This window comes from Ailuropoda melanoleuca, chromosome 3 (genome assembly GCF_002007445.2).
Source record: "Ailuropoda melanoleuca isolate Jingjing chromosome 3, ASM200744v2, whole genome shotgun sequence".
NCBI lineage: Eukaryota > Metazoa > Chordata > Mammalia > Carnivora > Ursidae > Ailuropoda > Ailuropoda melanoleuca.
The window spans coordinates 44039294-44065177 of record NC_048220.1 but is presented as its reverse complement, the minus strand read 5'-3'; the positions used below and the strand labels follow the sequence as shown (position 1 = coordinate 44065177).

General features: G+C 33.7%; 1 protein-coding gene across 5 annotated transcripts in view; it reads left to right on the top strand.

Moving 5' to 3' along the window:
- Positions 1-25884, top strand: part of ADAMTS6 (ADAM metallopeptidase with thrombospondin type 1 motif 6) — a 295037-nt gene that overhangs the window by 28202 nt on the left and 240951 nt on the right. The window lies entirely within an intron of this gene.

Here is a 25884-nt window from a genome sequence, read left to right as displayed (position 1 = left end):
GATGAATTTATATATTTCTTTCCAGTTTTATATAACTGTGTTCATAACTGTGTTTTATTCCTTACTCTCCGAGAAGAACTCTGTGAAGTAGACACCATTATTATTTTTCCCATGTAAAAAATGAGGAAACTAGTTTAAAATACTTAAATTGCCCAAGCAAGTGTAAGTGCAGGGCTTAAACCCTGGTGATCCTGTCTCTGTGACTGTACTATGCTAGCTGTCTTAGTTTTTTTTTACCCTAATTATGACTGTTTAGAAGCATGCTTAAATCGTTTTAAGATGAACTTGTCTTTTGACATCTTATCAGTATTTAAAAATGAAAAAAAATACCAATAAGCAAAATGGAAGCATTATTCTATCTTGGTGAAAAATAAATAGCCTTTGTTATCTTGATTATTTCTTTTAATTTTGCAAGAGAGTATTTAACATGTATTTTATCTATGGTGTGCCCATTGACTCTACATTAAACTATATGGAGGGAGTGTAAAGTTATATGGCATTAGAATCTTGAGATCCTGGAAGATAATGTGAATTAACTTTTTAAAAAATGTCCCTGTTAACTAAGTTGTAGAGTTAAAGCTTCTGAGTTGTTTTTTTTTTTTTTTACAGTTATAATTACTTTAATTGACTTCATCTACCTGGTGTTGTAAACTAGAAAATTTTGTTTATGACATGCTTGCTGAATAAAAACAACATTGTATGGGTTCTGTATTCATATGTGTTGACATATCAGTCTGATAAATTCTGCAATTCCTGAGAGTCTTGTGGTCTGGAATGATTCCCAAATATATTTGAGGAGTTAAAAATATACTAAGAATTGTGCAAATATAGAAACCTTTGTATAAAAAATATATATGGATATGATTAGTGTCAATGAAATTACTACAGGAAAAAGTCTGTTATATATGGTTAGCAAAATGATCACAGATTATTTACATTGGCTTCTGTGTTTATATTTATAAAGTCAAACTCTCCCCAAAAAGGCAATGCCCAGTGGGCTCCTGGTGCTTTATATTTTTGTTATTGTATGTGCATTTGATTTTTAGCTTTTTCATCAAATGACAGTAGCTATACCAAGAGTGCACATTTGTAAGTATTTGAGTAGTGAAATATATCTGGGCAGTTAGCCATCTTTTCTTTGCACTGGCTACAATATTCAGCTGTCTGACTTGTTCCTTTGAATTGACCCAGATATTTTTCTGATCCTCTGCAGAGTTCTTCCTTGTTTCTACAAGCTACTTTGAGTGCCTTTTTGATGACTGAGGTTTGAACATAAAATTTTCTTTTTAAACTTGTCTCTTAATGGTCAGACTAGTACTAGAAATGATCTCAGGATTTAATAGTACAGTACTTTGAAGAGTTCATATCTCATAACATTTTTGATTGGTTATGTAGTGGAGGTGAGAAAGGTATCTCTTTGGGGCAGCATAGGGTGCCCTTTAGAATTGTGATAGTCTTAGAATTGTTATAGTCTCAAAGTAACTTTTAGCTTATTTAAAAGTCTAATTGTCTTTAAGTTATTAGGGCCATGGAGTGACATCTAAATGTGATGAATATCATCCCTAAAATTTAGAGTTTTTTGTTGGGTAGTTTACCATGCTTGATTCTTCCTTATATATTTTCGATTTGTGAAATTGAATATATCTTTAAATCATACTGCTATTTTTAGTAAAAATTAAAAGAATTTATAGATGCTCTTTTATTAATGTTTTTCATTGCTTATGTACCTCACTTATTAACATATTCAGGATTATGACTTCACTTTTTATAGGTAAGATCATGATTTAGTTTTGCTTGAAATGTCAGCTCACTAGGGAGAATGTATAATGTGTTTACTGAGAATTCCAGAGAAAACTTGATGGATATGTTTATCTCCACTAGGCCAAATTTTATCTCAGGGATTTAAATGTTTTAAGCAGAAAACCATTTGTAAATAATAGTTACTTTTGAAAAAATGAAAGTATAAAAACTCAAAATACTATCTCTTCTTAGCAAATAATATTTTATTTTTTTATATTGATAGAAATTTAAAGCACACTGTGCTCTACAAAGCTTTCAGATCACTGTGACTAGGCGGAAATAAATAAGCAAAATAAAAGATTTAAAATTTGGGAGGCACCTGGGTGACTTAGTCAGTTGGGCGTCTGACTTGATTTCGGCTCAGGTCATGATCTCAGAGTCTTGAGATTGAGCTCCTCATGGGGCTCTGCGCTGAGTGAGGAACCTGCTTAAGATTCTCTCTCCTTCTCCCTCTGCTCACATTCTTTCTCTAAAAAAAACATTAATTAAGAATTCCTAAATAATTTTATTGTTTTATCTGGTATCAAAAACACTTCCTTAACACCAAAGTGTATATTAAAAACTATTTGTATATATACATATATTTTAATTTTTATATACATTTATTTTTATACATGTTTATATATGTATATATGTATGTATATATAATGAACATCTGTTATATACCAGCTAGCTTTATCTAATCTTTTTTTAAAAATTGAAGTATAATTGACAAAGTTGTATATATGCCAAGTGTACAATATGATGACTTAGTGTGCCCGGATGTCCATATATCTCCCCAGATGATGAAAATTCTCAGCCACTATTTCCTTAAATAAGCTTTTTGCCCCTTTCTCTCTCTCTTCTCCTTCTTGGACTCCCATGATGCTAATATTATTTCACTTGGTGATCTTCCATATTTTAGGTAGGCTTTCTTCATTTTTGTTGTTGTTTTTTCTTCTTTTAGTGGGTAATATCAAATGACTTCTTCCCAAGTGCATGGTTTCTTTCTTTTACTTGACATGTCTGCTGTTGTTGTTCTCTATTGCATTTTTAAAATTTCATTTACTTCATTCTTCAGCTTCAGAATTTCTGTTTGGTTCTTTTATATAATTTTGATCTCTTTTGAATTTATTATTTTATTCACATATTCTTTTCCTGATACTGTTGAGTTGTGGATCTGTGTTCTTTTGTAGCTTGCCGAACATTTTAAGAACAATTATTTTGGATTATTTGTCTGTCAATTTGTAGATTTCCATTCATTTGCAGTTACTGGAAAATCGTTGTATTCATTTGGTGGTGTCATGTTTCCCTGATTTTTCATCTTTCTATAGCTTTGTGTTGATGTCCATGTGTTTGATGGAATAGTCACCGCTTCCATATTTTATGGAATGGTTTTGGTAGAGAAAGATCTTCATTTTTGGGTGGGCATAAGATTGCTGGCTGAGTTGGGTATGGTGTTTCTAGCTCTGGAGAAGTTCCAGCAATGTAGTCTCTATTCACCTTTGTCAGCTGAGATTAGCCTTAGTGAAGATTTCAGAGTTCCTCAATGGTCAAGGCTGCATTTGTCTGCAGCAGCAGTAAAGGCTGCTAGGGACCACCTAATCTCTTTTTCTTTCATGGGGGATGTCATGATGGAGGGGATTTCTCTTGGAGCTGGGTCCAGCTTGCAAGTACCCACATGAATGTTGGTAGCACTGATGTCTGATGTGTGGGGACATTTGGTAACTTTTTAAAAATAATGGAATATGACACTATATAACTAGGTCAAGAAATGATTAATATTTTGTACTTGAAACTCTATCAACAAAATTTAAGAAGACAAAATAGGAGTGTAGTATATACTTAGAAAGTTACACATGTTGGGTTGCCTCAGTGGCTCAGTCGGTTAAGCATGAGCCTTCGGCTCAGGTCATGATCCTGGGTCCTGAGTTTGAGCCCCGTGTCTGGCTCCCTGCTCAGCAAAGTGTCTGCTTCTCCCTCTCCCTTTGCCTGCTGCTCTCCCTGCTTGTGCTTTCTCCCTCTCTCTCTGTCTGTCAAATAAATAAATAAAATCTTAAAAAAAAAGTTCCACATGTTATAAAACTTGTATTTTTCTAATTAAACTTTGTATTGAGAAATTGTAAGTTAATGGGTACTTAGGAATACATATCTACAATTTGACTGATGTAAAAATTATTTACATTCCCGTATGAAGTCAGGAAATATTCACCAAACTTAAATTATCAAGATAATTTCTAAATTTATTTTGTGGCAAAAGCATTCAAGAAATCTTTTTATAGTCTGAAAATCAGTAGGCATTTAGTGACATAGAGTATACTTTCATCAGTGTTGAGCAATTAACATGAACAGACTAATGTCCTGGATTTCTCTCCTATCAAACATTAGAATCATGTTTTCCATCTTTAAGTTACTAGTATATAACAGTATATATTTCAGACAGGAATTATAACCTAAATTCTTTTTGGTTATAGATTTATTGAGATATAATTCATAGACCATCCAGTTTCCCATTTAAATATACAACTCTGTGGCTTTTAGTATATTTACAGGGTTGTGCAACCAACATCATAATTAATTTTAGGACATTTCCATCATTCCTATATTATAGAAGTCATCCCCCAATCTCTGGTCCTTCCCGTCCCAGCCCCAGACTAAGGCAACTACTAATCTACTTTTAGTTTCTATAGCTTTGCCTATTCAGGACTTTTTGCACAAATGGATCATAAAGTATGTAGTCTTTTGTGACTGGCTTTTACTTTGCATAGTGTTTTCAAAGTTCATCTACACTGTGGCACATATGAGAACTTCATTCCTCTTACTTGACTAAATTCTTGAAAATTCAAGATCCGGATCTTTTAAGAATGCCTCCATTAATAGGCTATTCCTTAATAACCATACTTTCTTTTCAGTTTTTCATTAATAAAATGCATAGGACATATAAATACATCTCATAATACAGACCCAAAAATTGCACACCTAGTCACATATTTTAGTCTTTAATTAAAATGAACATATTTATCCTCTTAAGGGATCATGACTATTTGCTTTGTTGATGCTGGATTTTAAAGGGATTAGAATTTCCAAAGTCAACTAATGTTTTCAGTTGGGAAATTGAAAATAGCTATAAAAAATAGTTTCTTGCTAAAACTTGGCCTATAGTGTGTGGGTTTAAGCAAGTTTTCTTATTTTTATAAGATGTATCTATCAGAATTATATATTACCTTCATGATTACATATTAAAACAGATAGGAAAAGGAAATTAAATGTGGTACATTAATATTTATTTGGTATTCATTTATTCATTTCTTTTAATCCTTAAGGAAATGCCAGATAAATTTTTTATGAACTATCACTGAGCTTTTAAGAGTATGCAAGTTTACTGGCAGCAGTGGAATCTTGAATTCAGTTTGTGGATGAATTGATTTCGGTCTTTGGGCATTTTGAAACATTTATTTTTCTCTTATCACTCTGGGTCTTTCATTCTTAGTTATCCAAACCACCTATATCCTTCTTCCTTTTCCAGTTTTTGTTCATTTCATCCTTGGTTTGTTGATTCCTTAGTCAAGTGTGTTTATCTACATTCAGTTTTCATTCCAATCAAGGGTTATGACCAACTTGTGTAACCTTAATTTCCTGTGCAATCTGGGACACTTCCAAGAGTGAGAGAGGGTACCATTGACAGGTATGTCTAGACAATAGACACAAACTAGGATCCCGTAAATCAGAATTATGGTCATCCCAGGCATTACCTGTTTGCTTCTTAAACTTTAATTAAAAATGGGAATAAGAAGATTCTTTTCTCTCACTGCCTAAGGTTGACTAAATACATGCAATTTAATGAACTATCTTTGTACACATCTTGACTAAAACTGAGGTTTATTTGTAATAGATATCATTAAATAGTTAAAGAAGGGTCTATTCTAATAAACACTTAACTTTAAGGAATAGTAAGTTTAGTGTTTATATTGGTTTTATGTATGTATTTATGCAATTGTTTATTATGTGCCAAATTCTTTTTTTTTTAAAGATTTTATTTATTTATTTGAGAGAGAGAGACAGCCAGCGAGAGAGGGAACACAAGCAGGGAGAGTGGGAGAGGAAGAAGCAGGCTCCCAGCCGGCAAGCCTGATGTGGGGCTCGATCCCAGAACGCTGGGATCATGCCCTGAGCCGAAGGCAGACGCTTAACGACTGCACCACCCAGGCGCCTCTATGTGCCAAATTCTTAAGTGCTTTGCAGATGTTTAATCTTTTAAACCTCACAATAACTGCATGAGAGAAGTTCTGTTATTATCTCCATTTTATAGATGTCCAGGAAACTGGGGCACAGGGAAGTGAAATGATTGGCAAGATCACATATTAATTAAAAGACCCCAGGCTTCAGAGTCCTTTTAGAGGAATTATAAGGGTGTTGAACAAAAAATAATGTGGAGATACTTTAATAATGTTGGTGCCTGTGGTAGGCAGACCTCTTTGATGGCCCCCAATGATCTTTGCTTGCTACTGTTAATGATTTTGTGAAATCTGCTTTTACTGAGTTTGTGCTAGACCTAGTGAATTGACATCTTTACAATGCAGATTCTTCCTACCTACAAAAAGGTGTTTCTCTTTGTTTATTTAGGTCTTTGTTAATTTTTCTCAGAAATGTTTTGTGATTTTCACTGTTTACACACTTTACTTTTTTGTTGTTATTGTAAATGGTAGTTTTAAAATTTCATTTTATAATCATTCATCACTAGTATATTAAAATACAGTTCATTTAGCCTGCACTTTTACTAAGTTCATTTATTAGTTTTAGTAGCTTTTTAAAAGATTACAATGGATTTTCTACAAAGATAATCATGTTTTTGGGGTTAAAGATCGTTTTACTTCTTCTGTTTAATCCTGAATGACTTTTATTTCTTTCTCTTGCTGTATTTCACTGCCTAAAGCCCCCAGTACAATGTGAAATAAAGGTGGGGATAGCAGACATTCTTGTCTTGTTCCTGATCTTGCTGGGAAAGAATTCTATCTTTAACCATTAAGTGTGACGCTAGCTCTAGGTTTTTCATAGATACCCTTTATCAGGCTAACAAAATTCTACTCTATTCCTTGTTTGCTCAGAGTTTTTATCAGGGATGGATGTTGGATTTGTCAAATGCTTTTTCTGCATTTATTGAGATGATCACATGGTTTATCTTTTTTTAGGGTATTAATACAGTGAGTTGCATTAATTGGTTAAGAATATCATACCAGTCTTGCATTCCTGGGATTGGCCATGATGTATTATCCTTTTAATACATTATTAGATATGATTTGCCAACAATTTGTTTATTTTTTTTGCATCTATTTCTTTTTTTTTAATTTTATTTATTTTTTGAGAGAGAGATAGAGCATGAGTTGTGGGAGGGGCAGAGTGAGAGGGACAAGCAGATTCCCCGCTGAGTGGGGAGACTGATCTGGGGCATAGTCCCAAACCCTGAGAGCATGAGCCAAAGTCAGATGCTTAACTGACTGAGCCACCCAGTTGTCCCTTTTTGCATTTATTTCTTTTGAGGGTTATTTTTCTGTAGTTTTCTTATAATGTCTTCATCGGGTTGGTATTAGGGTAATGTTGACCTCCAGAATGAATTAGAAAATATTTCTTCCTTTTCAGTTTTCTGGAAAAGTTCATATAGAATTAGTATTATTTCTTCTGCAAATGTTTTAGGTGGTAAACAAAGTGAAGCCATCTGGACCTGGAGTTTTCTTTGTTGGACATTTTTAAATTAGCAATTCAAGTAGTTAAAGAGATAAAGGGCTATAAAGTTATTTTATTCAGTGTGCCTTGATAGTTTGACTCTCTCAAGAAATGTATTTCATCTGAGCTGTAGAATGTATTTTTTTTTAAAGATTTTATTTATTTATTCGACAGAGATAGAGACAGCCAGCGAGAGAGGGAACACAAGCAGGGGGAGTGGGAGAGGAAGAAGCAGGCTCATAGCAGAGGAGCCTGATGTGGGGCTCGATCCCACAACTCCGGGATCACGCCCTGAGCCGAAGGCAGACGCTTAACCGCTGTGCCACCCAGGCGCCCCTAGAATGTATTGACATAGTAGTTCACAATGTCATGTTGTTATCCTTTTAATATCTGCAGAACATATAGTGACATTACCTCTTTTTGATATCAGTAATTTTTGTTCTTTTTTCCCTAGTCACTATGCCTAGAGTTTTAATGACCGTCTCAGATTTGGCTTTAGTTGTTTTCTCTATTCTTTCTGTTTTCTATTTCTTTTATTTCTGTCATGATTTTTACTGTCTTTTGCCCTTCTTTTTATAGTTTCTTAAAGTGGAAACTGTGGTCATTGGTTCATGACCTTTTGCTTTTTCTGATATAGGTGTTTGGTGTTATAAAATTTCCTTCTAAATACAGTTTTATCACATCCCACAAATTTTTTTATGTTGTATTTTCAGTTCTATTCGGCTCAAAATACTTTTTAATTCCCCTTTATTTCTTTTTCCCCCATGCACTATTTAGAATTGTTATTTAGCTCCAAATATTTGCCCCCGACATCATTCTTTTATTTCTAATTTAATTCTATTGCAGTCAGAATATATACCGTGTATTTCTCAAATGCTTTTCAACTTACTGAGAATTGTGTCATGGCCCAGAATATGGTCAGTCTTGGTATATGTTTCAAGTGCACTTCAGGTGAAAAGAATGTGTATTCACTATTGTTGGGTGGAATAGCCTAAAAATATTAATCAGATTAATTTGGGGGTTCATAGTTTTCAACTCTTTTGTATCCTACTGATTTAAACAATTTGATTATGACATGTTTTGAAATAGTTTTCTTCATGTTTAGTGTTGCTGATTTCATCAGTTTTGAAATTTTTAGACATTATTTCTTCACATATATTTTTGGTTTTACTCCCTTCGTTTCTTGGTGATTTCACCTACCCTTATATTTGATTGCTTGAAGTTGTTCCATAGCTCACTGATGTTCTGTTTATTATTTTAAATTCTCTCTTCTCTGTGTTTTTCATTTTGAGTACTTTCTATTGCTGTGTCTTCACATTTGTTAATTTTTCCCCCTCGATGTCTAATCTGTCATTAGTCCCATCTAATTTATATTTTCATCTCACACAGTATAAATTTTTTCATCTCTAGTAGTTTAATTTTTTTTAATCTTCCACATCTCTTTAGGGATATAAAAACTTGGGAAAATACAAAGCTTTGGAAAGTATAAAAACTATTTTAAAGATCTTGTCTGCTAATTTTAGTATCTCTGTCAGTTCTGAATCAGTTTCAATTGACTAATAAATCTCTTTATTATGTGTTGTGTTTTCCTGCTTCTTTGCCTACCTGGCCATCTTTGATTGGATATCAGACATTGCGTTATTTTACTTTTGGTGTACTAGATTTATTTGTAATAAATATTCTAATTTCTGGGAACTTCTGGGTGGCTCAGTCTGTTAAGCATCTGCCTTTGGTTCAGGGCATGATCCCAGGGTCCTGGGATCAAGTCCTCCACTGGGCTCCTTGCTCAGCGAGAAGCCTGCATCTTTCTCTGCCTGCCGCTCCCTGTGCTTGTGTTCTCTCTTTCTCTCTGACAAATAAATAAAATTTTTAAAAAGTTCTAATTTCTGAAATGCAGTTAGGTTCCTTGGATCTTGATACTTTTGTGTCTTGCTTTTAAGATTTCTTATGCAGGACAGGAGCAATGCTCAGTGCAGGGCTAATTATTCCCCAATACTGAGGTATGTTCCTTCTGAACACTGCTATACAAGGTCTTGTGAATCTTGGGGTTTTTAAGTTGGGCTGGGTGGCAATAGTCCCTTTATCCCATGTTATATGAGTGATGGGTTATGTCATCTCTAATCCTTTTAGGTAATTCTTTCCCTGGCCTTGGGTTCTTCCCTTACCCCATGTGCTGATTAGAATTGTCAAGAATTTCCTTCTGAAAATTTCCAAAATTTGCTCTTTATGTAACTTTCTCTTCTCCTGCTTTTGATCCTATAAATTCTAGCTAACATGAATCTTTCATATTTTCTGCTCTGTCTCTTCAACACAGAGTTCACTGGGCTCTCCTGGCTTTCCCTACTCTGTACCAGGGCCTGGAAATTTTCAAGGTGATAAGCTGGGGTAATGCTAGAGCTTAATTTGATTGCTGTTTCTCAGAGATCACTGTCCTTCATTTCCTGATGTCTAGTGTATTTAAAAATGATATTTTATATACTTTGTTCATTTTTAAAATGGTTTCAGGCAGGAGGGTAAATTTGATCCCTATTACTCCATTTTGACTAGAAGTGGAAGTCCCAGGCAACATTTTAAAATGTCTGTGTACCCTCTGAAAGTATTTGGAGATATTCCTTTCCTTTACCCCTAAATAGTTCAATTTGTATATTCTAAGAACAAACACATTCTCTCACGTAACCATAGTACAGTTGTCAAAATCAAGGCATTTCACATTGATACAGTATTATTTAACAATCTGCATTTCATATTGGAATTTTATCAATTGTCCTAATAGTCTTTGTAAGTATTTTCCCCCTCAGGCCAGTATCTAATCTAGTGTCATACATTGCTTTTATTTCTCTTGTCTTCTTCAAGATTCTCTTTTAATCTGAATTAGTTCTCAATTTCTTTTATCTTGACTTTGACATTTTTAAAGAGCACATGAGTTTTTCATGAAATGTAACTTAATTTGCATTTTCGGATGTTTACTCAGAGTTAAATTCAATTCATACATACTTTTCAGGAATAACACTGAGTAATATTTTGATTTTTTTTAAGTAGAGCATATCAGGATGCATATGATATTGATTTTTTCAAGTATTGGAGATACGAATTTTGATCACTTGGTTAAGGTGCTGTCCACCATGTTTCTCCTTTGTATTTTTCTTTTTTAAAATGTTTTTATTTAATTTTTTAATTTTTAGTAGTCTCTATATCAACCTGGGGCTCAAACTCACAACCCTGAGACCAGGAGTTGCATACTCTCCTGACGGAAACAGCCAGGCGCCCCTCCTTTGATTTTTCCCTATTTACTTTTTTTAAGTAAGCTCTATGCCCTGTGTGGGGCTTCAACTCATGCCCCAAGATCAATAGTCACATGCTTTACAATCGAGCCAGCCAGTCACACTTGTATTTTCCCCTTTTTAAATTAAATTGCAAGTTTTGAAGACTTACTTTGAGACCCTGTAACTATTCTATCTCTTATGAAACTTTTACTGTCTACTTTTTTCATCCATTGATGATATTCTCTCATTTCTTCTAAATTTGTTAGTTGGCCTTCCATTTAAGGAAGAAATGTTTTCTTTCATTCTCTCTCCCTTTCTTTCTATAAATAAGGACTCACAGAAGGGGTTTCCCTTCTATAGCTTTCCACTTTTGGGTATTTCACCCTGTTTTTAAAGCAACACTTCCATCTGTCTGAAGCACTCCGTGCTCTCCTCCAGCCAGTAAGACTGCAACTTTCTGCTTTCTGTTTTGTCACCCTGCCAGTAATTGATTGATATATTCCCACATCCAACTTGGTATATTCCCACAAATGTTTTAGTAAATTTTATAAATTACTGATGAAGTAATTTATATGAACTTTAGTAAGCTCTAACCTGTTAAAACAAAAAAAAAAACCACACAAATAATAAATTCAAAATTGTTTCAGTTATATTAATTCCATACAAATCTATTAAAATTAAAATATTGTTAATTAAAAGTTTAGTGATTTCTTGTATCTTGCCTCTTTTACTTCTATAATGTTTTCTTAATTGGTTTGGCTTATTTTTAGAAATGTTTGAATTAAAATCAAGAAGTAATGAATACTTTTCTTAACTTTACACTCTCTAGGTGATTTTGGGGGGGTGGTTTAAATTCTTAACATTAATATTATTTAAATACAAGAACTTTTTTGTACATCAGGTAATCTCAGTGGGAATTGAAAGAGTTCATATAAACCAGTACATAAATAAAAACATGAGACTCAAAGGCTGTATTTTACATGGCAAATATCGACCAGCAGGTGATTTGCAGCTAATTAACAAGAGTATTATATTAAGTGGAAAGTTTTCTGCTAACTATAACTATACTTGCAAAGAAGACTTACTTTAATAACAGGTGTACCTTTGAGTGTAATATTAAAGCACATGTTTTATTTTAACTGTAAGAGAAAGTGACTAAATGAATTATTTAAGATAGGCTGTTAGTAAAAATTGGACAATTAAAACCTCCAAGTATGTTTACTTAACATACAAACAAGGGATAAAGGCATAATGAAATATATTAAGCACCAAGAAAAAATAAGATCTTATGTGTAATAATCATATATTGTCTTTCTTTCTTAAAAAGTTACTGGATTTCTAGTATGTGCAAGGCATTATCTTAGATGTTGGGATCTGGGGTGAGCTAGACAAATTCCCTGCTTTCATGGAGCTTACTTTCTAATGTATGGAAGTAGACAATGAACAGGTAAATAAATACTTACTTGACTGGCAGATTTGAAAAACATTGTTAATAAAGGCAATGCTGTTTCCATTTTGAAAGATTTTTAAACAAGGTAAAACAGCTATCTTTCTGAAATGATTTGAACGAAAGCTTGCCTTGGAGTTGGGGCACTGATATTATTCTCTCAAGATTTTTTCCAACTTGAGGATTCCATGCTGAGATAAAATAAGGTGTACGTTGAAATAATGTCACAATATGCTGAGGAGGGAGCAAATTTAATAAGACATAAATTTTTGGCCTTTCATCCCTTACTTGGGCTTTTAAAAAAATCTTCAAAATATATTAAATAATATTGGTTTCTTGAAGTAATAGTAATAAGGATTATTATCACTATTTCATGTCTACAAGTACGCACATTTTTTTAAAAGATTTTTTTATTTTTTTAAGTAATCTCTACACCCAACATGGGGCTCAAACTCACAGGTCTGAGATCAAGAATGGGGCACTCTACTGACTGAGCCAGCCAGGTGCCCTTACAAGTACATACATTTTTATTATTTTTTGATACTTCATTGTTTTTATTTTAAAAATTTTAATCTTTTTATTTTGTACTAATTTTAGAATTACAAAAGAAGCACAAAGAGTTCCCTTATGACCTTCACCGTGCTTCTCCTACTGGTAGTTAGGATCTTATATATCAATAATACAGTTTTCAAAACTGGATATTGATATTGGTACAATTATATTGGCTATATTAAAACATGCCCAAACTGAAAGAAAATACAGAAAAATAATACAATAGGTACCCATGTTGATTTTGCAGATGTAAACACTTTACAATACTCCTTTGAATCCTTTGAAAAAATAAGGGTTGCTCATAAAGTTGGAGGCTTTTCTGCATTCCACTTCTATTCCCTCATTTCTTCACCTGAGATAACTACTATCTTCAAACTACTGAAGTTTGCATGGATCCTTCACATCCATGTTTTTGTGCTTTTGCTGCATCAGTGTATATAAAAGGTTATGGTTATATAAAATATAAAAAATATTTTAAAAATATATAAATAAAATATAAAATGTATTTTTAAACATATGTTTTAAAGATTATTTATTTTAGAGAAAGGAAGTGTGGTGGGGTGGGGCAGAGGGAGAGGGAGAGAAAAACTGTGGGCAGACTCCACGCTGAGCATGGAACATGATCCAGGGCTCCTTCTCATGAAGGAGAAGCCAAGAGTTGGATGCTCAACTGACTGCACCACCCAAGCGCCCTAATATAAAATGTTTTTATTTTATGTTTTATATTTTAAACTAATTTTGTATTGATTTTTGCGTTCCCTATGGTAAATACATAGTGGTAGAATAGCTGGGTCATTAGGAGTGAGCAATTTCAACTCTACTAAGTACTGGCTAAATGCTCTACAATATGGTTTTACCAATTTACAACTCTAAAGCAGTGTAGGGAGACTTCCAGTTTACTCCAATTTACCTAACACAGTGCTTAGCTTTATAATGCTTCATACATTATAGTGATTAGTGTTGGTTATCAGTAAGTTAGTAATTATTATTGGACCCAAATTAATGTCATTTTAGTATTTAAAAAATTTACTAATAAATAACAATGGAGGATTTAGAGAGGTCATTTGTACATTTAGGTATTAGGAACTTGCCTGGTCATTTGCTTCCACCTTTAATTAGTGGTTCATTGTAGTGTCCTTTTTTTTTTTTTAAGATTTTATTCATTTATTTGAAAAAGAGAGAGTGAGCGAGAGAGTAGGAGGTGGGGAGGGAGAGGAAGAAGCAGATTCCATGCTGAGCAGGTAGCCAACGCAGGGCTGGATCCCCAGATACTGGGATCCTGACCTGAGCCGAAGGCACACGTTTAACAAACTGAGCCACCCAGGTGCCCTGTAATGTACTTTTTTCTCCCACATCTCAGATGAATAAAATCAAAGGTAGATCCAGGTCTATCAGTTTCTTTTTTTTCCCCTGTAACGTCTTTATTGACATACAATTCACACACCATACAGTTCACCCTCTTAACATGAAGAATTCAGTTGTTTTTAGTATATTTACAGAGTTATAAAACCATCACCACTATCTATCTTAGAATACTTCTGTCACCCCAAAATGAAACCTGTTCTTATTAGCAGTCACCCTCCACTTCCCCTAGTCCTAGGAAACCTCTAATCTACTTGCTGTATAGATTTGCCTGTTTTGGATATTTCATATACGTGGAATCATAATGTAACTGGCTTCTGTGACTCAATGTTTTCAAGGTTCATCAGTGTATCAGTACTTTATTCCTTTTTATGGTCGAATAATATTTTATTTTATGGGTATACCACATTTTATTTATCATTTCATCCTTGATGGGCATTTGGGTTGTTTCTTCTTTTTGGCTATTATGAATAATGTTGCTGTGATGATTCATGTACAAGTTTTTATGTGGATGTGTGTTTTAATTTTTCTTGGGTATATACCTAGGGGGAATTGCTGGGTCATATGTTAAGTCTGTATCAACCTTTTGAGGGGCTGTCAGACTATTTTCCAAAGTGGCTGCACTATTTATATTCCCACCAGCACCCTATAAGTGTTCAAATTTCTCCACAACCTGGCCAACATTTTTATTGTCTGTCTTTTTGGTCAGAGTATTTCTAGTGAGTATGAGGTAGCAGCTTATTGTGATTTTGACTTGGATTTTCTTGAAGTCTATGTCAAGCACTGTTTCATGTGCTTGATAGCTATTTGTCTATCTCTTTTGAAGAAATATGTAATGTACTTTTATTTGACTTGATTGCATTTCCTGATTGCATTTATATAGAAACTAAAAATGAACATTTAACTTTATGCCAAATCAGGTAATCACTCTGAGGAGTATATTGTTCAAGTACTTATTGAATAGATATTGTTGCATAATGGAAAATGGGCTTTGGAGTCACATAGATGTTGAATCCTACCCCTGACATTATATCTGTTCATTGGTGAGCTAGGGCTGAATACCAAAGCACTTTGAACTTGTAGGATGGTGTGGTGTTAATGACATAATGTGTGTGAGTAGTGGGTACAGTGCTAGGTACCTGGTAGAGAGGCATGGTAATAATTTGGAACTATTATTAACCAAATGTTAAGCACAAATCAGGTTTTGAGAAGGCAAAGTATGGTGGAATCATAGAACCAGCACTAATTTTACGTGGAGGAGAGTCTAAGCATAACTTCATTTAGGGACTTGAAAGTTCTGTAGGAATTTGGATAAATGATGGGTGTCTGTCAAGAAAGAGACACTGCATGTGCAGTGATTTGGAAAATGTGAGCGAAAAAATGGCCTCATTTGGGGAACTAAAAGCTCAGTAATTTTAGGACAGAAAGTGTGGGTGAAGAATTATATGAAGTGAGGTTAGAGAAGTAGAAATTCATTCACTGACTCATTCATTCAACCGATGTTTTTGAATTAATAAAAATATGTCACTGTAAACAAAAAAAATGTCATTGTGCTGTTCGCTGCTAGGTATTCAGTGGTGAATAAGTCAAAAATGAGTTGGGCAGGTTTGAGGAAAAGAAGGGAAATGTAGTGATCAAAGGGGAGAATAATATGCAATAATATTAGAGAAGTTGCAGAGGCCAGACCATTTTGTGTGCATGCTTATAAGTTAAGCACCATGGTACAGAAATAACCATTTCCCCTATTCGTTAGTATTTAAATAGATTTATTTTGCTTGTTTTTTCGTTAGTAAAAACAATGGAGTCCTCTTTGTACACAGGTAAAGTATGTCCATATTATGCAATGCTAATGAAGAATATATAGACATGGAAAATTCTTCAAAAAATAAAGTAAAGCAGGCAAACAAAATTACAGAATAATGCATAAAGCATTACTTTTTTCGTGTTTAAAAAATCAACAAAACTAGAAAAAAAGGACAAAATTAATTTTCATTTTCTTTACATAAAGGATGACATTGGAAAAATTCAAGTGGAAAAGTGACATGATCAGATTTGAAAAATGTCCCTGGCAAGGGTGTAGAGAATAGAGAGAGAGAGAGAGAGAGAGAGAGAGTGTGTGTGTGTGTGTGATTAAGTGCTAATGTATGCAAAGCAGTGGAAAATCGGTGGAAAAAATTCAATGCCTCTTTTCTCTCCAGTTCAGAAAGGCTTTTTAGAACTATTTGAATTAGCATTTCACTTTCCTTTTTAACTTATCCCAAAGAAGTGGATGCCAGACAAAAATCAGAGCTCTCATGTTGGGAGATGAGGTGTTCTTGACGAGTGAGGTAAAAGGGTAAAGAAGAAGGAGAGAAAAGATGTTTGAGGAATAAAGAAGGGATAAACTCATTTAGAGACATTTATTAGAAGTTATTCCTCTTTTTTGGTTAAATTTTCACACTGGATTATTTTGGGAGAGTATTTACTAAATTGGCTATATCCTTCTTACCCTACTCCCCTCAAATTCATCAGAGACTAGCATACCCACAAATGATACCTTTCTCATTTCATAAATTCTCAGTACCTTAATAATTGGCCAATGTTAAGGAAATGCTGACAGAAATATTTCTGAAAAGTTGTTCTAGAGTAAGACAAAGTGACATTTGAATATTTTGCCCACCTCTCTCACAATCTCTTCCTAACTTACATTTACTGTTAGTGATCTCATTCATTTTCATGATTTTAAGTGCCATCTATGCAGTTAAGTACATCTCTATAGTTTTAAGCACCATTTATACAAATAAACATTTCCAGCCCTGACCCCTCCCTAAACTCTGTATTATTGCCTAATTGACACGTCCATGCATCTCAAACTTAACATATCCAAAACTAAATTCCCAATCTTTTCTTTAAACTTGTTCTTTCTTTAGCTTTTCTTATTTCAGGTTTTCCCTACATGACAATTAACATATTTTTCCTGGTATGCAAAAAGCAAAAAAGGTTCTAATTAGGAAGCTAATATCAAGAATTAATAACTTGACATTGGGAAATTAATATATACTAGGTTCAGCTCTCCCCAAATTTTCAAGTGTTTCCTGTTTCCTCATTTTACATTTTTTTTTAATTTGCTGATCTCCTACACCTTTGACCCTATGTCTTGTCTAAATTAGCAAAACATGCATACTTAGAAACAGGACTAAAAGGGAAGAAGTTGAATTATAGTTCTTGCAAAGGTATGTGAAGTATTTATGAGATCCTTCTTACCATCCATTTCTCTGGAGTTCTAGGTTTAACTTTCCAAATGGGTTTGGAGACCTGAAAGAAACAATTAAAAATGTACAGTAACTTTTCCAATATTCCTTCAAAAAATAAATCATTTCTCCATTTTACTGATGCTAAATGATGTTGAAAAAGCAAAGACTATGACATTCACATAGGGCTTTATAGGACTATAGTGGAAAGGCTAGAAAAAGAAATAGGAAAACTATTAAAAATAATTTTGAGGGGTATAAAAATTGCTGTCTTCTCCAAAAAATACCATAAGGTTGCATTTATTCATTCACTGAGACATTCAACAAATATTTATTGAGCATTTACTCTGTATAAGTTATTGGGACCACATGATAGTCAATAAGACAGATAAAAGTCTAAGCTTTTAACATTCACTCAGGAGAGAAATTGATTATGAATAAGTAGACAAAGAAATAAATAATTTTGGTGTGTAGTATGTATTAGGATAGAGACAAAGAGAGACAAACAAGATAAGGTGGGACAAAAATCTTTCTGGTAAGGAAATTTTTAAAACTTTAGGAATCACAGGGCGCTTTGCTGGCTTAGTCAGTAGAGCATGCTTCTCTTGATCTCAGGATTGTGAGTTCAACCTCCACGTTGGGCATAGAGAATACTTAAGAAAAAAAAAAAAAACAACCCACAAACATCTTTAGAACTTTCAAAAGTTCTGAAGAATGAAGAGTCAGCCATATTGGAGAAGGAGAATGACAATGGCCTGAGTTTATGCAAATGATAAGCAAACACTAATAAATAAGTGAGATGGGAAAGAATTTGGGTTGTCTGAGAATATTTGCTGCAAGTGCAAATACATGTACTCTTTTTTCCCCTGTTTATTTTTGCCTTCTCTTTTTTTATCCGCCCCCCCCCATGCCCTGCCTGCACTCCACTTGGCTGTCTGTTTATATTGAAAAAAATACTAATTGGGATCTTTATTTACATTGGATTGGACTTGTTGATGGAGAATTTCCCTTAGGGTGATTGGATTTTGGCTGACTTTCTTCCTGGGGAAGCAAAACTGTCATTGTCTACAGGTCTTTTCTATGAGACCATTCAGTTTTTCCAGAAAATAACCCAGTAGTTTCCTGCCTTATTGCAAGTGTTCTGAAAGCAAGATAGGGTAGGAGGTGAACAGGTTCCATGCAAACATACGGTCATTGTTTAAAGTATTAGGCTTTACTTTTGCCTTCCAATGGGTTAGATACACTCAAAACTGAGCCTCTCTGGTTTCATTTCTTCAGAGAACAAAACTGGAGGTCAGGCGTGTGGAGGAGGACCTTTTCTCAGTTCACAGGAGTACCTAATCTTTTGTATAGGCACTTTGAACCAATTTGTTTTCAGCCTCATGTCTCACTTCTTTCAAAGGTGCTTGCTTCTCAATTTTCCATTTCCTTTGAGCAAAGATAATATTAAGTTATTTAAATTAATTTTGTCTTCATTCAGAAATGTAGAACGAATGTTGGTAACAATTGCTGAAGTTAGCTATTGTAGTGATAGTTGAAGTTATCAACTCATTTCGATAATGAATTTTGTGACTAGACAAAATTTTGTTAAGTTTAAGACAAATTAGTAAGTGTAGTATTGTGACTTTTTGGAAGGTACCATGGTAATGCCTTACATGTTGAGTGACAGTTGTTAGAATACCTACTTTCTTAAAATACTACCTATAAAACCAGACATGATTGGGGTACATAGTGTGTAATAGTTTCTTATTTTGTCTATAAACTCTTGATAATTCAAATAGTATTATTATGCAGTTTTTCTATGTCAAATGTATTACTAGCTTTCCATATTTTCGGCTTTTTCTTTTTTAGATTTTATTTATTTATTTGAGGGGGGGAGGGAAAGAGAGGGAGAGAGTGCAAGAGGGGGAGGGTCAGAGGGAGAAGCAGACTCTCTGCTGAGCTGGGAGCCCAATGCAGGAGGACTGGATCCTGGGACTCTAGTATTATGACTTGAGCCAAAGGCAGATGCTTAACTGACTGAGCCACCCAGGCACCCTCGTATTATTGACTTTTAAAAATGTCTTCAGTTTAACGATTTAATTTTAATGTTGTCTATTATGTAGGGTTGGTTCATTCTTATTAATCATTCAGTATTATGGTAAATAATATGTATACAGTAAATTTATTTTTGATCTCATGTTCACTTTCTTTTTCTTTTTTCCCATTGACCCTGTTTTTCCCAGTGGCAGTTCCTCACATCGTCAATTTTTTTTCTTTAGTATTTTGGCTGTGATCCTTAGTCTAGCTAGGAAAGCTTTATTTTCCTACTTTTTGTACTTGTGCAGTTCAATATAGACTGAGCACGCCCTTTGAACTTCTCACAGGAAACTCCCTAAGGAGACATCAGGATTGACAGATAGCAAGGTACTTTGTTGCATAGCAGGGTCCTCGGGAAAATTCAAATATGTAAAATAAGTTGTTTAATAGTTTTCAGAAAAAGGTAAACATATTATCTACCCAACTTGAGTGTAACATATAAATTAAGGAATCATTGTGATGCTTAGCAGGCAAGTATTCCTTGAAGCCCTTTAAATGTGCTCTGGGTTTCCTCCTTTGGAGTTTAAGTACTTCTACTTTTCCATAGAGGTGTAGAAGAATAATGATTATATTTATGGATCTAAATGTTAATTAGGTGAAAGGTGACTAAAAATAATACTTTCTCAGTGTGTACTTAGTGAAAATTTCTAGTGGGGAGAGAGGAAACAATTAAAACTAATTTCAAATCATGTTTTTATTCTTTAAAGTTTTATTTATTTAAGTATTCTCTACAGCAAATGTGGGACTCGAATTCACAAGGCTGAAATCAAGAGCCCCATGTACTTCCAACTGAGGCAGCCAGGTGCCCCTCAAATTATAGTTTTGAAGCGACCCTGTTATTATCATAATTATCATAAAAAATTTTAAAAATATTTTATTTATTTGTCAGAGAGAGAGAGAGCACAAGCAGGGGGAGCAGGAGGCAGAGGGAGAAGCAGGCTCCCCACTGAGCAAGGAACCCAATGGGGACTCTGTCCCAAGACCTTGGGATCATGACTCCAGCCGAAGGCAGACCCTTAACTGACTGAGCCACCCAGGCATCCCATTCATAAGTAATTTCTTTTTTTTTTTAAGATTTTATTTTTTTATTTGAAATAGAGTGAGAGAGAGAGAGAGCGTGCACAGAGGGAGAGGGAGAAGCAGACTCCCCGCTGAGCAGGGAGCCTGATGCAGGGCTTGATCCCAGGACACTGGAATCATGACCTGAGCCGAAGGCAGAGGCTTACCTGACTGAGCCACCCAGGTGCTCCATAAATAATTTCTAATAGCAAGAAAAGTTTGTTGTAAACATTTCTGCATTCTCTTAATTGTGATTAGAATTTTGATTAGTTAAATGTTTTATTTTAAAAACTTATCCCTTTTTCTAGAAGTATAGCTTTAAATTAAAGAAAAATTTTTTTCAAATGTTGTTCTGAGTCATACTGGCATTGTGACTTTTACCTAAATTTAGCTGAATTTGGTTGTCTATCTACTCTTATTCTAAACTTTGTGTTTGTTTGCATACCAAATATATATATTTGCATGTCTATTAACTTCTTCCTACCACTGTTATTTTTGTGCTTTTTATAAGCCTGTTATGTTTGCCAGTTATTATAATCTGTCCCAGTTTGTGGTAATCAGTGCATTTATAGAGGAAACCAAAACATGTTGTCTTATTTCCTTTGGATTGGGTTTTTTGGTAACAATTTTATCTAGATACAATCCACAGAGTATACCATTCACCCATTTAAAGTATACAATTTAGTGTTTTTTAGTATATTCAGAGAGTTGTGCAACCATCACCACAATGTATGAATTACATTGTTTGCTTATTTGTATTTTTTTTGCCTCTCCTCTGTTTGTTTGAAAGTTATATATTTCATTTTTATTTTTTTAATGATTACTCTTAAAATGTTATCAAGCATACTTAACAAAGTAAAGGTAATCAGTAGTATTCTTTCATAAAAAAAATTAAAACATGTAAGTATAACCACTCCTGGACCTTTAGGACACTGTTATTCTGTATTTTATTTATAGTTTTTTGTTACTCCACAAACTAGATATTAACCTCCATCATGCAACCATCATTATACCACCGCCCTCATCACTGCAATTTTTATATAAACAATAGTTGTTTTTATTTATTTACATATGTACCAGTTTCTTTCTTCACTGTACTTCCTTGCATATTAGGGATCATTTTTCTTTTTCCTGAAGTACAGTTTTTAGAAGTGTCTTTGGAGAAAGTGTCTGTAGTAAGTGGTTATTTTTGATCTGGAAATACTTTTATTTTGCCCTTGTTTTTCAAAGATAGTTTTCACTGGGTTCACAATAGTAAGCTGATAGTTATTTTCTCTTAACATTTTGAAAATAATATTTTATTTCCTTTTGGTTCCCATTGTTGCTGTTAATGTGTGAGGTCAGTGTGATTGTCATTGTATGCGTGATTGGTCTATCTCTGTAGCTGCTTTCAAGTTCTTCTATCTTTGCTATTTTGAATTTCTCTTAAGAAATGTATTTCTATGTATTTAACCTTCTTAGTATAGAATGTGCCTTTTGTATCTTGCAGATTCATCTTTCATCAGTGCTGGAAGTTTCTCAGGATTAGATTTGCAAATATGTGTTCTCTTCAACTCTTTCTGTTCTCTCCTGGGTCTCTTTAGATGTATGTCCAACCTTCTCATTTAGCCCCCTGTTCACGTAATCTTTTTTTCCTGATCTTCATCTACTTGTCATTCTGTGCTACAGTCTGGGTAATCTTTTCATATCTGCAAGTTCCTGATTCTGTCATTAGCTTTGATTAATCTGCCATTTAGCTCATTTGCTGAGTTTAACTCATTCACTGAGTAATTCATTCACTGTTTAGAAATTATTTATTTTTTCTTTTTTAGTTCTGTTTTGTTTTTCTCAAGTCTGCATGGCCATTTTTGACATTCTCTTTCCCCTTACTTTTAAAATATTTTATTCCATTTTTTGTTTTTAACATTTAAGATTCATTTTCTTCATCTGTTCAGTTGCCCTATGTAAAACTGAAAGTAGATTAATTTTAAATCTCTAACTGAACTCAAGTTGTAAATTTGCCTTCACTCTATCGCATTTGTTTATTTTTTACTTTAGATTAAGATAATGATATTTTAGGAAGATATAAATGATAATGACTAAATTGGACTAGGTACAAAGAGACCAGTTAGGAGGCATCTACATGGCATAAATATACTGAAGAATTTGACAGTGGGAAACAGAGACATCACAAAGACAATTCTGGACTATTCTCTGTGAGAACAAAGAAAAGTAGTCAAAAATAATATCAAGTTTCAACTTGCAGGATGAGCATGATTTTTGCATTTACATGTATGGAAAAGGTGTAGGAAAAGGCATGGGAAAAATGAGAGTTAATGGCTTTAGAACTTGAGACTGATGGTAGGACATTAAGGTTGAAAGATCCATTAGGTAAGAGAAAATGTAGGTCTAGCTTTCAGAAAATGTAGGTGTGAATATCATGAGGAGAAAGATAGCTGAAGGAAAGTAGAAAACCATCCAGAGGAATCAAATTTAGAAGGGACTGAGACTCAGATATATTTCAAATTAGGTCCTAGAAATAGATGGAGAGCCCATTGAACAAGACAAATTGTATAGTTAAGAAGTCAGGTTAAATCAAAACAATGAAACAACTGATAAATTCATTGACACTGTAAGTTTTACTTTCTTTTTCTATAGAATTGACTTGAGATTTTTGGGTATACGTGAACTTTTTTTTCCCTAAATAAGCCAAGTTTAAATAAACACAAGAAAAGATGTTCAACATCACTAACTTTAGGGAAATACAAATTAAAAATCACGATGAGATACCTATACACATCCGTTAGAATGGCTAAAATTAAAAAACAAACAAGTGAAACACTGAGTACTTGGAGGCCGCAGGAACTCTCATACATTGCTGGTAGGAGTTGAAAATGGTATGGCCTCGCAACTAATGAATCATCGAGCTTTACATCGGAAGCCGGGGATGTACTGTATGGTGACTAACATAATATAATAAAAAAATCATTAAAAAAAAAAGAAAATGGTATGGCCTCTATAAAACAGTTCGGCAGTTGCTTACAAAGTTAAATGTACACTTACCAATGATTCAGTCATGCTCTTGGTTATTTATCATAGGGAAATGAAACTTGTGTTCATACTAAAACCTGTACATGAATGTTTATAGAAGTTTTAGTCATAATCACTCCAAAGTGGAAAAAACCTAAATATTCTTTAACAGGTGAATATTACTCAGCAATCCAAAGGAAGGACCTGTTGACTCATGGAGCAATTTGGATGAGTCTCAAAGTTATGTAGTCTCATTATGCTAGTCTCAAAGGTTATGTACTGTATAATTACATTTGTATGACATTTTGGAAAAGATGAAAATATAGTATGCAGATCAGTGGTTGCCAAGGATTAGGGTTAGGGACATGGTGTGAATAAAAAGGGGTAACAGGAGGGAGTTTTTTTTTTTGGAGTGATAGGACTATTTGATTGTAGTAGTGGTTACACGTTTATGTATGTATTAAAGTTCATAGAACTGTACACCAAAAGTTAATTTTAGTATATGGTAATTGTTAAAATAAAAAATTTTAAGTACCTTTTTTTTCCAAAAAGACAATTGGCAACAAACAAAAATATTAAAGCACAGGATCTTCTATGGAATTCCATTTCTAGGAATATATATACCTATGCTGTCAGTATGATAGCCAATGAGCACATCTGGTTATTGAGCATTTGAAAACTGGCTCAACTAAATAGAGTTTTAATTTAAGTGTAAAAAGCAGTCTGAACTTTAAAGAATTACTACAAATAAAAGAATGTATGAAATCTCATTACTAATTTTTATTGGTTTTCATGTTGAAATGATAATAATTTGGACATAATAATTTAAATATAGTATATATTTAAAATTTAAAAAATAGGCCATTTTGTGCCTTATGGACACAGTACTAATGTTTATTTGATCCATTACCATGTTTCAAAATATATTGTCATAGATCATTTGTGGAAAGGTGTTCTGAGAGCTTTAATCTGAAATGCAACTGTAATGGAAATGCCCCCTCCTCCAGCTATGCTCATAAATGCTAAAGCACTGTTCAATGTATAATCTTTTACATATTATTCTAAGAGTTTTATTATAGTGAGATCAAAGACTGTTTACTTTATGCACCTATATTCCAAGCATCTATTGATAATATGATAAACTAGTTTGTAAATTCCTAATTTAAAAACAGTAATTTGGGGGGCAGCTGGGTGGCTCAGTCGGTTAAGTTACTGCCTTCAGCTCAGGTTCTGATCCCGGGGTCCTGGGATTGAGCCCCTGCATCGATTGGCTCTCTGCTTAGCTGGGAGGCTGCTTCTCCCTCTGCCTGCCACTCTGCCTACTTGTGCTCTCTCTCTCAAATAAATAAATAAAAATCTAAAAAAAAAAAATTGAAAAAATTAAACCAGTAATTTGGTTCATAAGTGAATGAATTGAGTACACTTATTCTTTATATATAAATTTGTTTTTCCAACTAAAACTGCCCGTTTAATTGTCTACTTCATGAGTTCTGCAGTAGATGTTTTGGGGAAAAGAGGGTTTCAGAAAAGCTTTGATTTATTCTTTCTTCAGGATCTCTACTTCAAAGTGGAATTTTCCTTGCTTGATTAAACTTAGGGGAAGGGGTGGACATAAAGGGGGGAAATCAAAGTAAGCTATGCTTTAGAAAGAAAAAGCAATCACAGCCTGGAAAACAAATTTGCCTCTTTAGTTTTATATTGTTTCAGCTAAACCCTGTGATGAGGTAATTCCTAGTGAACTACTTATTTCTTACAAATGCTGCCCTTGTATTCCTATCTTGATATTTAAGAAAGAACAAATTAAGATGCAGAGTCAATGCATATTTGATGAGTTAGGTAGATTTGTTCATTGTTGGTATTGCTTTTTAGATGTAAAATGTGGAAAGGGTTCTGAATAATGGACTTTTAGATTTTATTTTTTTTTAAGTGGCAACTATTAAAGTTTAAAATAAATACTAGGTAAAATGGTATTCATAGTTTCACATTCTGTATTTTGTAATTAAAATTGGGCAGGAATCCAAAAAACAAAATTTCAAATACTTATTTGTCTTATTTTTTATTCTTTGATGATTTTCATCCTAGTTTGAGTTTGAGATTAGTTTTGATGGAATGACAACAAAAACCCAGTAAGAAAATACTTCATCTTAAACAATAGATTTTATATAGGCTTTTGTTTTTGATTGCTGTTGATTATCTGCTGAACAGTGTTACGTTAATTTTAGGAAGGTGGCCTTACCTTTTAACTTTTCTTTGATTTTAAACCAGCAATATTAAAATCTTGCCCTAGAAATAAAAACGTTACAGTCTCAACTGCTGAAAATAGAAACTACAATGGGGTATAGCTTATAAAATCCTTTCCCTTGGGGCACCTGGGTGGCTCGTT